General features: G+C 46.1%; 2 long non-coding RNA genes across 2 annotated transcripts; one reads left to right on the top strand and one right to left on the bottom strand.

Annotated features, from left to right (window-relative positions):
* Positions 1-14: 14 nt before the first annotated feature.
* LOC138915253 (uncharacterized) lies at positions 15-7,851 on the top strand. The gene is made up of 2 exons (XR_011420940.1): positions 15-550; positions 6,937-7,851. It is a non-coding gene; the product is annotated as an uncharacterized lncRNA (long non-coding RNA).
* On the bottom strand, positions 1,017-7,176 carry LOC138915254 (uncharacterized). Its single transcript, XR_011420941.1, has 3 exons — positions 6,952-7,176; positions 1,637-1,806; positions 1,017-1,208 (listed from the first exon to the last, which is right to left on the bottom strand). It is a non-coding gene; the product is annotated as an uncharacterized lncRNA (long non-coding RNA).
* Positions 7,852-9,672: the final 1,821 nt, after the last annotated feature.

A 9,672-nucleotide genomic window follows, 5' to 3' on the forward strand; every position in this document is an offset into this window, starting at 1 on the left:
TGGCGTGACCCGGAAGCCCGTGCGGCGCCGCCAATCCCAGCCGCGCCTTCCCGGCGTGTGCGGGGCCGGGCCCCAATCCGTCCCGGGGGGTTGGCGCGCGCGGACACGGCTGCCCGGGCGCAGGGAAGGCTCATCCTTCCTCTCGGGAGGGTTCGTTGAGCCCGCCGCTGGGAACTCAGTGAGAGAGATGAGCGCCGCGGTTAGCGCCGGGATGCCGTGACCGTGTGACACGGGAACCCAGTTCAGACTGCGGGTCAGAAAGCCTTTTTTGAATGGCTTTGAGATTTGAAGCGGGCGGGAGAAGCTCCTCATTCAAAGGATAGGAGAGAGAGACAGGAGGAAGAGGGCATCACGGATGGCCCTAGGTGTCCATTCTCAACAACCGGATGGATTTGGGCACCATTCTGCAGGATGCAGAGGCTTGAGAAGTTTGGCAGGGAAGCGGGAAGATCAAGAGTTGCGTTTTGGACATGTGAATCCAGGGAGAAATGACATCTAGACAGATGGATATACAGGTCTGACGCTCACCAGGAGAGTGACAAGACTGGAGGTACAAATCGGGGGTTAGTGGCACATAGGTGGTATTCGAAGCCATGGAATTGGATGGGATCGCCAAAGACAGGGGCATAAAGCGAAGAAAGCAAAGCAAAACCAACCTTTAGAGGCCAGGAAGAGGGATCGGTAAAGGAGAACCGACGGAGCCTGCCTGAGGAGTAGACAGAAGCCCGGGGGAGGGGGTTGTGTCTGGAGCGGAGTGAAGACACTGCTTCAGGAAGGGGGTGCAGTCGGCTTTGACAAAGCCTACTGAAAAGTCAGCTGAGGAGACAGCACTGAGGTGTCCTCCATTTTTAGCGCGGGGAAGACGCTGCTGCTTCCTCTGGAAGATCGTACCTGGGGCGTGGAGGGTGGGGGTAGGACAGGCAGCGTGGGGCAGAGCCACACTGCAGCCGGTTGGAAGTGAGAAAGGGGTGGGTGGTAGCCAGCAAATCGGTAGTATCTGATCTGGAGAAGCTGGTGTGGGGGGTGGGGGGGCGGTCAAAGTTTATTTCAGTTTTTTTGTAGTTAAAAATAAGCCAAAGAGACACATTTTGGGGTGACCAATTCTGACCCCCACAGTACGCAGAGGGATCCCTCTCTTCTGAAACCACGGGGAAGGAGGAGGCAGGGAGGTTTATGGACAGGAAGACGAGGGCATTCCTCTCCCTTTTCTGGTAAAAAAGAAAGAAAGAAAGAAAAGAAATGAAAGGAAAAACAGAAGAGAAAAGAAATGAAATATAAAACCTATTCCTTTAAGGCTCCTGCGATTTGGCCCTGCCTGTCCTTGTGTCTGTCATCTACTAACCAGGCTTACAGGATCCTTCCCCCCACATCTTGCCATCAGCTGTCAGCATCCTTGTGGATGACCCGTCCCACCCCCTGCCATCCCTCCAGCTGCTCCCCTGTGACCTTTCTTCACCATCTCTGGGGCCCTAAATCCTTTGTCCCGTCTCTGCCCCGTCTATCACCCTCTCCTTTCTTCCTTTCCCTCCTCATCCAACTGCAATTTCATTTTCCTCTATTCCAGTACTATTTTTGCCAGTACCCTTAACATCCTTGCTCCTCTGTCCTTGTCACACTTGTCTGGCAGAGTCCCAACCTGGGATGAACCCAACGCTGCTTTCTCCATGTCTGTGGCTGGAGGAGCCACAGCCGGGCAGTGGATGCTGGAAGGAATGCCGATAGTCCTCAGTCCCGCCTGGCTGTTCTCTTGTTCTCTGCAGGGGTGTTGCCAAGCCTCCACTCTCCTCAGCCTGCCATCTCTTCCTCCTTAAAAACAAAACGAGTACTGAACTGAAAACACAACTTCCCTGAACCAGGCATCCATCTCCAGCTCTCTCCCTTCCTCCCCTTCACAGCAACCTTTCCTGAGAGTTGTGACACTCTGCCTCCACTTCCTCATCCTGAACCCACTCCAGTCTGGCTTCTGCCCTATCACGTGGATCAGGGTCCCCAGGGACCTCCATGTCACTATATTCGTGAAGCTTTTTTAGTCATTTTATTATTTCTGAGAAGTATTCAGTACCCCTTGATCACTCCCTCATCTCATGAAACTTGGTTGATATTTATTTTTGTAATTATTGCTTAAAATCTACCCCGTTGTGCTATAAGATCCATGAGAGCAGGGGCTGTATTGTCTGTCTCCCTGTCTGTCTCTTGGCCCTCACATCCAATGGTGTACTTCTCATCTCCACTTAGATGTCTCAAAGCACCTGGAAATCCCCACCTCTAAAATAACACTCCTGATCTCCCCCACCAGGGTCCTCTCCGAGGGTCCCCTAGTCCGGTAAATGGCACCTCTGCCCATCCACTTGCCCAAATCAAGAAGCTGGAGTCAGCCTGGACACTTCCTCCTCTCACCATCCCCATGCCCGAACAAGGCTAGGCCATCAACTGAGAACAGGATAGTTTGGAGATTGAGGAGGCTCCCAAGGGAACACGTGTTCTCCATGGAAGAGCATATTTTGGACGTGAACCCCACAGGAATATTTGCCCCGAGCAGGCCAGGCAGTGGTGCAGTGCTTTGTGGAGGCCCTGGAACACTGTGACCTCCACAGTGGTTGTGGCCCAGCAAATGCTGAGCACCTATGAAGCCACTGCAGGCCGTGCAGAATCCAGAGGATCTGGAATTAACTTGGGTAAACCAAGTCTTTGCCTCTCCGCGATCCATCTCTTTCAGTCGTAAGCTAATTTTTTTCTGTATAGTTCAGCATTAAAGACAAGTGGATTATTTGCCCCATGCTCATATCCCACATTTAAAAAATTATCTTTTCATTGGTAAACATCAACACTCTGGAAATAGTCCTTAGAAATGGATCAACAGTCATATCCAGAACTTTGAGTTTCCACATATTACCAGGACTCCAGTTTGTCAAGTGCCTAATAGCAGATTGTGGATCACCATAAATGACACACAGAATCAGAATTAGGCGGGAGTTTTCTTTGTACTGTACCCGCTCTGGCCTGATAATCACTTCTATCAGGGGATTCTTTCTGTAGATTTCCTTTGTTACTCTGGTAGATGCTTCCTTCCTCAGTTCAGTTATTTATGTAATAGTTCATGTTTCTGCTGTTTCTTTTTTTTTTTTAAGATTTTATTTATTTTTTTTTCCTTTTTCTCCCCAAGGCCCCTCGGTGCATAGTTGTATTATATTCTTTGTTGTGGGTCCTTCTAGTTGTGGCACGCGGGACGCTGCCTCAGCGTGGTTTGATAAGCAGTGCCATGTCCGTGCCCAGGATTCGAACCAACGAAACACTGGGCCGCCTGCAGCGGAGTGCACGAACTTAACCACTCGGCCACGGGGCCAGCCCCCTCTGCTGTCTCTTTAAACATTAAATTGAAGAAAGGATGTAGAGCTGTCCCTCTGTTTTGGTTTTCATTGCTGCCACACTTTGCTCTGCTCTTGATTTGATTTTCAGAGAAAAGAAAAGTTCTTTATATAAATCGGAATAATCCAAATGTTTAATATTTGAAATTCACTTTTATTGGGAATTAAAAGTTGCATTTTTTAAGTGATTCATTAAACAATCTCAAAACATTGTTCTTTTAACAGTATTTAGTTTTTTTGGAAGATAATTTGTGCAAAAAATTTTCTGAAAACCTGTTTTTACATGGAAACCCACAGAAGAACCAGTAGGCACTTGCTCACCCCGCCTGTGACTCTGCTGGAGTCAAAACTCACAGGAGTATTTAAGCTCGAACACGTTTCCTAAGATTCTCTATTTCAATGGCTCTGCAAACAAGTTGGTTGTCAGAAGCAAAAGAGTTTAAAAAATAAACAGAAACATTGTAGTTATGAAAGGAATGCAGAAAGGGGGTTAAAATAATTCCAATAGTACAGAAAGATATCAAGTGGAAAAAATCTCTCTTCTCCCTGCTGCCCAGCAGTCCTCAAGGCCACAACAGGAGGAAGCCTCTGTTATCCATTTCTCTTGTTAGCTCTGATGATAACACCATAGCTCTCGGATACTTATCTTGCTCTATCAGCTTCAGGGAGTATGTGTTACTCTCTGCTATGAAAAATAAGATGATCTGCCTCTCACCTCCCCCCATACTTCTCAATTTTTGTTACTTATATTATTTTTAGTTCTTCTGTATTTATTTGCATAACTTTATGTAATATACCTAGACCTCCTTTTTTTTTTTTGAGGAAGATTAGCCCTGAGCTAACTACTGCCAATCCTCCTCTTTTTGCTGGGGAAGACTGGCCCTGAGCTAACATCTGTGCCCATCTTTCTCTACTTTATACGTGGGACGCCTACCACAGCATGGCTTTTGCCAAGTGGTGCCACGTCCACACCCAGGATCCGAACCAGTGAACCCTGGGCCGCCAAGAAGCAGAACGTGCGAACTTAAGCGCTGTGCCACCGGGCTGGCCCATAGACCTCCATTTTTGATCCATCAGTGGTAGGATGTTTCTAGTGACTCTACACTGTGTAAGATGGGGAGATGAGGGTGCCTAAGCCAACCCCCTTCTCTGCATCCTCCCCCTACTCCAAACTTACACTGTCAAGGTTTAGGGCATTTATATTCTATAAATATAAATTCAATGCCTTGTCCGTGGATTATTCCTAAAATTTGAAAAGTAGTAGTGTTAAAGATACTATGATTATTTTAAATAATATTATGAATATTCACTATAGAACCGTGTGAAATGATTGGTTCTATAGAAAAGTAAATGTAATCTTTGATCACTAAGCTTGTGACCACTTAAAAAAGAACATCCCAAATCTCAAGGTCAAAATTCTCCACCATTTGCTCAAAAATCATGGCATATTTTTGTTTGTTTCAGCTAAAGTTGACTTCATTATATAGTTTTTTGTTTGTTTTCTGGAGTTTTCTATTGCCTTTTTTGTTGACAGATGAGACTATGTGTTCATATTTTCCGGCTCTTCCAGGTTTTTGTTAATTACACAGATTGTGTCATGGACTCCACACTGTTCTTACAGACGTTCTGCACAGAGCCCTCTCATTTCTTATTCCATGTTTTGATTGTTTAGCTATTATATCGGTTAGTATTGCATTCAGCTGCAAGTGACAGAAAACCCAACTTATAATGGCTTAGCCAAACAGAGCTTTAATTTTTCTCGAGGAACAAAAAGTCTGGAAGTAAATCACCCAGGCCTGGTACTGAGGTCCCATGATGCTTCAGCGATCCACATTCCTTCTTTCTCTCCGTTTAGTCATCCAGCCTCAGTATGTGGCTTTCATCCTCATCACCTGATAGCTGCAAGGTGGATGCTTACTTCCAATGTGGGGTGCACAGCCCCAGGCAGGAAGAAGGGGAAAGGTGAAAGGCAGAACATTCTTGCTGGCTGAGTTTGATCCTCTTTTAAGAGCTTCCCCAGAAGCTCCCATCCAATAACCTCTGCTTGCATCCTGTTGGTAAAATTATGTCTATAGCCACCCTAGCTGCGAGGGAGTCAGAAATGTAGTGTGTAGCTGCCTGTACTATGCCATGTAGAAAACTGGAGTTTTTAGTAAGGAAGAAGGTGGAAATCGATATTGGGTTAGCAACCAGCGAAGAAGTTTTTTTATTGCATTTCAGGGTTAGTTATGCTGTTTCTTAAAATTCAGATTCTCAGGTACTATTCTTGCCCCCTGGGTTGGGAATCTGTATTTTTAGTAAACCCCTTCAAGTGATCATTTGCAACCAGATTGTCACCTGTTCACAGACAAACATGTGGGGACCACTATGTATTTAGTTGGGAAAGTCAAACCTGAATATGAACTTTTTTTTTTTTTTTTGCTGTGAATTATTTAATCAACACATATTTCTAAAGCTCCTACTTTGCATCAGCATTTTCTTAAGTTCTTTGGAGAGCATGGACATATAAAGTATTCATTACTCTGGCTCCAGAAAGTGCATCCTAACACAGATACATCACACGCAAACATCTAAGGAACATGGTATTGCAGTAGAGCTAAGAAGGGCTGCAGGGCTTTACTGGCCTAACCCCTGCTCTGAAGACCACCAGGGTCAAACAAAGGGGCTACTTGGAGGCTGCAGAGGCTGAAGATGCTCAGGGTTTGGGCAGGTGAAGAAGAAGGCACTTTATTTCAGGGAGAACACGTGATAATAGGTACACCATAAACATTAGGAAAAGTGCATAAGGAAAAAGTCGACTTATTCCATATGAAATATTTCAGAGTAATATCATACAATTTAAAGCTAATGGGAAAAGACTGCTAGGTTGTTGCTGTTTCACAGCTTTTATCGTGATTTAGAAGCTTTGCATAAAACAATACCTGCTCGTCAGAGCTAATATTTAAGTTGAAATACCTTTATATTAAAACTGGTATGGACACCTAATAGTATTTTTAAAACAAAATACTGGAAGCAAGATGTGCCTTAGGATTAAGTTGGGTTTACCTTGTGTTTAGGTAAAATAATGCCTGCGTGTTGATGGTTTTTATTAGTGTGACATATTGTGTGATAGCTGGGCCTAGCAGCTGTCTCAATTGTGCGTGATGTTTTTATAAGAGCAAACAAAAACAGAAAACTGCAGATCCTGAGGAGCTGGGGAGCCCTTCCTGACTATTTTCTGCATCTCACGCATGGAAGAGCTGCCCTGTGGCCAGGCTGTTTGCACACGTGTGTGCCGCGTACAGAATGTCATGCGGGTGAGCCGCCTGTGGCAAGCAGGACGGTGAGTGTGTAAATGGACCGTGCCGTGTAAGATGGTGGCAGAGCCAGCCACACGGCCCCCTGCAGTCTCCACAGGAAGAGCAAGTCACGCATGGTGTTGTCTGAATATGAGCTCTTAATAGATTATTAAAACAACGGATTTTCTCATGGTACCTCAACAATTTTTGGTTCATCTGGAACCGGAAACGTTAAGACATGGAACAACAATTAGCAAAATAATTGGGGCCTTTGTTTTCGTTCTTTCGCGAAGGCGGAGTTCTCGTACCTCCCAAGGCAGCTGGCAGCCGGGCACCGCGACCCCGGGAGCAGGGCGGCGGGAGGGAGGGGCCGCCGCTGCTGCGCCTGGTCCACGGCGGATGCCGCTTCCAAGGCGGGGCCGGGAGGCCGAGCACCGGGCAGCGGGACGGAGACGACGCTGAAGAGCTGAGCAGCAGGTCTTTTCAGAGACACGTGGCGCTGCAGCGAGGCGCGGTCCTGGTACCCCGGGCTCTCCGAGGGGCCCTGAAGGGCACGCCTACCGGGAGCAGGTGACTCTCAAGGGGGGCCGGGGGTGGGCGGTGGAGCGCAGCCCGGGTCAGCTCGGCCCTGCGCGGGGTCGGGGCGCCGGCCGCGCTGCCCTGGGTGTTGGTGAAGCCGCGGCAGGTTCGGAGCTGGTTGGTGTTCTCGGGCTCTCCTGTTTTCTTAGGCGCTCGTGTTTTTCCAGAGCCGCCCAAAGCTCCGCGTAACTCCTGGTGTTCAAGATAAGCGACGTTACGCACTTGTTTTCCTCCCAAAGTAGCTTAAAAGGTGCTTCTGACAGTTTCTAAACCTAAACACAACACACAGGCTCTTCTGTTTTTCTGGGTTTGTTGTTGTTTATGACGGATGTCTGGAAGGGTAGGTACCAACATTTCTATAGTGGTTCTCAGGACTGCCTGTCGGGTTTTTACCACTTTCTTCTTTGAACCTTTAAGATGCCTTTTGGTTTTAAAATGAACACGAGTCATTTTTATAAAAGGAACTGTTTTAAAAAGTAAATATACCTACATTCACTGGCAAAGCTTGACTATATATTACTGTGTTGCATCCTGCTTTTCATTTCACAAGTATGTATGTGTAAAGGCGTTTCCTCACATACCTGTATTTGCATGTATACGTGTGATTAAAAAGTGCCAGGAATAACGTAGATGGTGGTTGTCTTGTACTGTGAGTGATTTCTGCTTTCTTTTTTCTACCTTTGGCATTGTTTGGATTTTTAAAATACATGTGTATTACCTTCATAAAGAGAAAAAAATTTTTTTAAAGTATAGGATAATAAAAGATACAGAAAGGTCCATAAAAATTAACTAATCCAACCAACCATGTCATGCCCCTCTATGTCAAACCTACCATGAGGTCCCCCAGCCCTTGTATCAACGACTCAGGTAATGAGAAGTCTGTGTCCTGCCAAAGAACCTAGTCCCTTCTTGGCTAGCAAGTAAAGGCTTTTTTAGTTAAACCAGATTCCATGTAATTTCCAACCCAAAGCCCCAAGTTTTAACCTTTGAACCACACAGTCATGCCATTCGTATATTCGAAATATTTTTGAACTTCTACTCAAATGTGCGAGGCGCCATTGTGGTGGTTGGGATACAGCAATGAATAAAGCAAGTAAAAATTCCTGCTCCCACAAAGCTTAATGTTGAGTGGGTAGAAACAGAAATGAGTAACATATGTCAGATAGGAATAAGTTCTATGGAAAAAATAGACTAGGAGGGAGGAACGGAGTGATGGAGTGACAGCTGTACCATTTTAAATAGTCGAATAGCCAGCCTCCAAGGTGGCCCTTGGTGATTTCTACCTCTTGGTACTCGTGTCCTTGCACAGTCCCCTCCCAGGTTGAACAGGGTTGACCTGTGTACCAACAGGATAGTGCACCCATGACAGAGCGTGTCTTCTGAGCGTAGGTTATAAAAGACATTGTGGCTTCTGCCTTACTCTTTCTTGGATCAGTTACTTTGGGGAAAGCCAGCTGCCGTGTCTCAAGGACACTCAAGTAGCCCTTTGGAGAGGCTGCTGCCTCCAAAAGACCGAGCCTTCTGCCAGCAGCCAGCAAGGAACCGAGGCCTCAGCCATGTGAGTGCGCCATCTTGGAAGCAAATCCTCCAGTCCCAGTCAGCCCTCTGGCTTACAGCCCAGCTGACATCTTGATTGCAACCTCATGAGAGAACTTAAGCCAAAACCACCCTGCTAAGCCACTCCCAAATCCTGACTCAGAAACTGAGATAACTGTTGTTTTTAAACCATGAAATTTTGAGGTAATTTGTTACATAGCAATAGATAACTAATACACTCTGTAAGAAGATGACATTTACTCAAAGACCTGAAGGATGGAGACTTGTGGCTAGCTAGTGGAGGAGCATTCCAAGCAGAGGGAACAATAAAAGCAAAGGCCCTGAGGCAGGTTATGTCTGAGGATTAGCAAGCAGGCCAATGTGGCTAGAATGGGATACGCAAAGGGAGGAGGAACAGGACATGAGGACAGAGGTAACATGGAGCAGATTTTAGGATGTTATAATCCTTTTGGATCTTACTCCAAGTGAGATGAGAATCCATGGGAGTATAGGATTTTAAACAGTAAAGTGGTCTGATTTAACTTCTCTTTAAAAAAGACCACTCTGGCTGCTTTGTTGAGACTAGTCTGAAAGGGAGAGAGAGCCAGACAAGATGAGAAGCACGGAGCCCAGTTAAGAGACTAACTTGAATGAGGCAGGGAACAGTGGATGCAGTGAAAAGTGGTCAGATTCTTTATACCTTTTTGCTGGATGGGTATGAAAGGAAGTTTGAGATGCCCATCAGACACCAAAGTAGAGATGGCAAGTAAGATGTTGGATATAAAATACTTGGAAAATGTTGCGCAGCATAAGTTTCCTTCCCCCACTCATTTTTCAGTTAGGCACTGTGTTCATTCATTCATTCTAATATTCACTGAGCACCTGTTATATGCGAGACACAATTCCAGGTGCTG

Source organism: Equus caballus, chromosome 8 (assembly GCF_041296265.1).
Source record: "Equus caballus isolate H_3958 breed thoroughbred chromosome 8, TB-T2T, whole genome shotgun sequence".
NCBI classification, from domain to species: domain Eukaryota; kingdom Metazoa; phylum Chordata; class Mammalia; order Perissodactyla; family Equidae; genus Equus; species Equus caballus.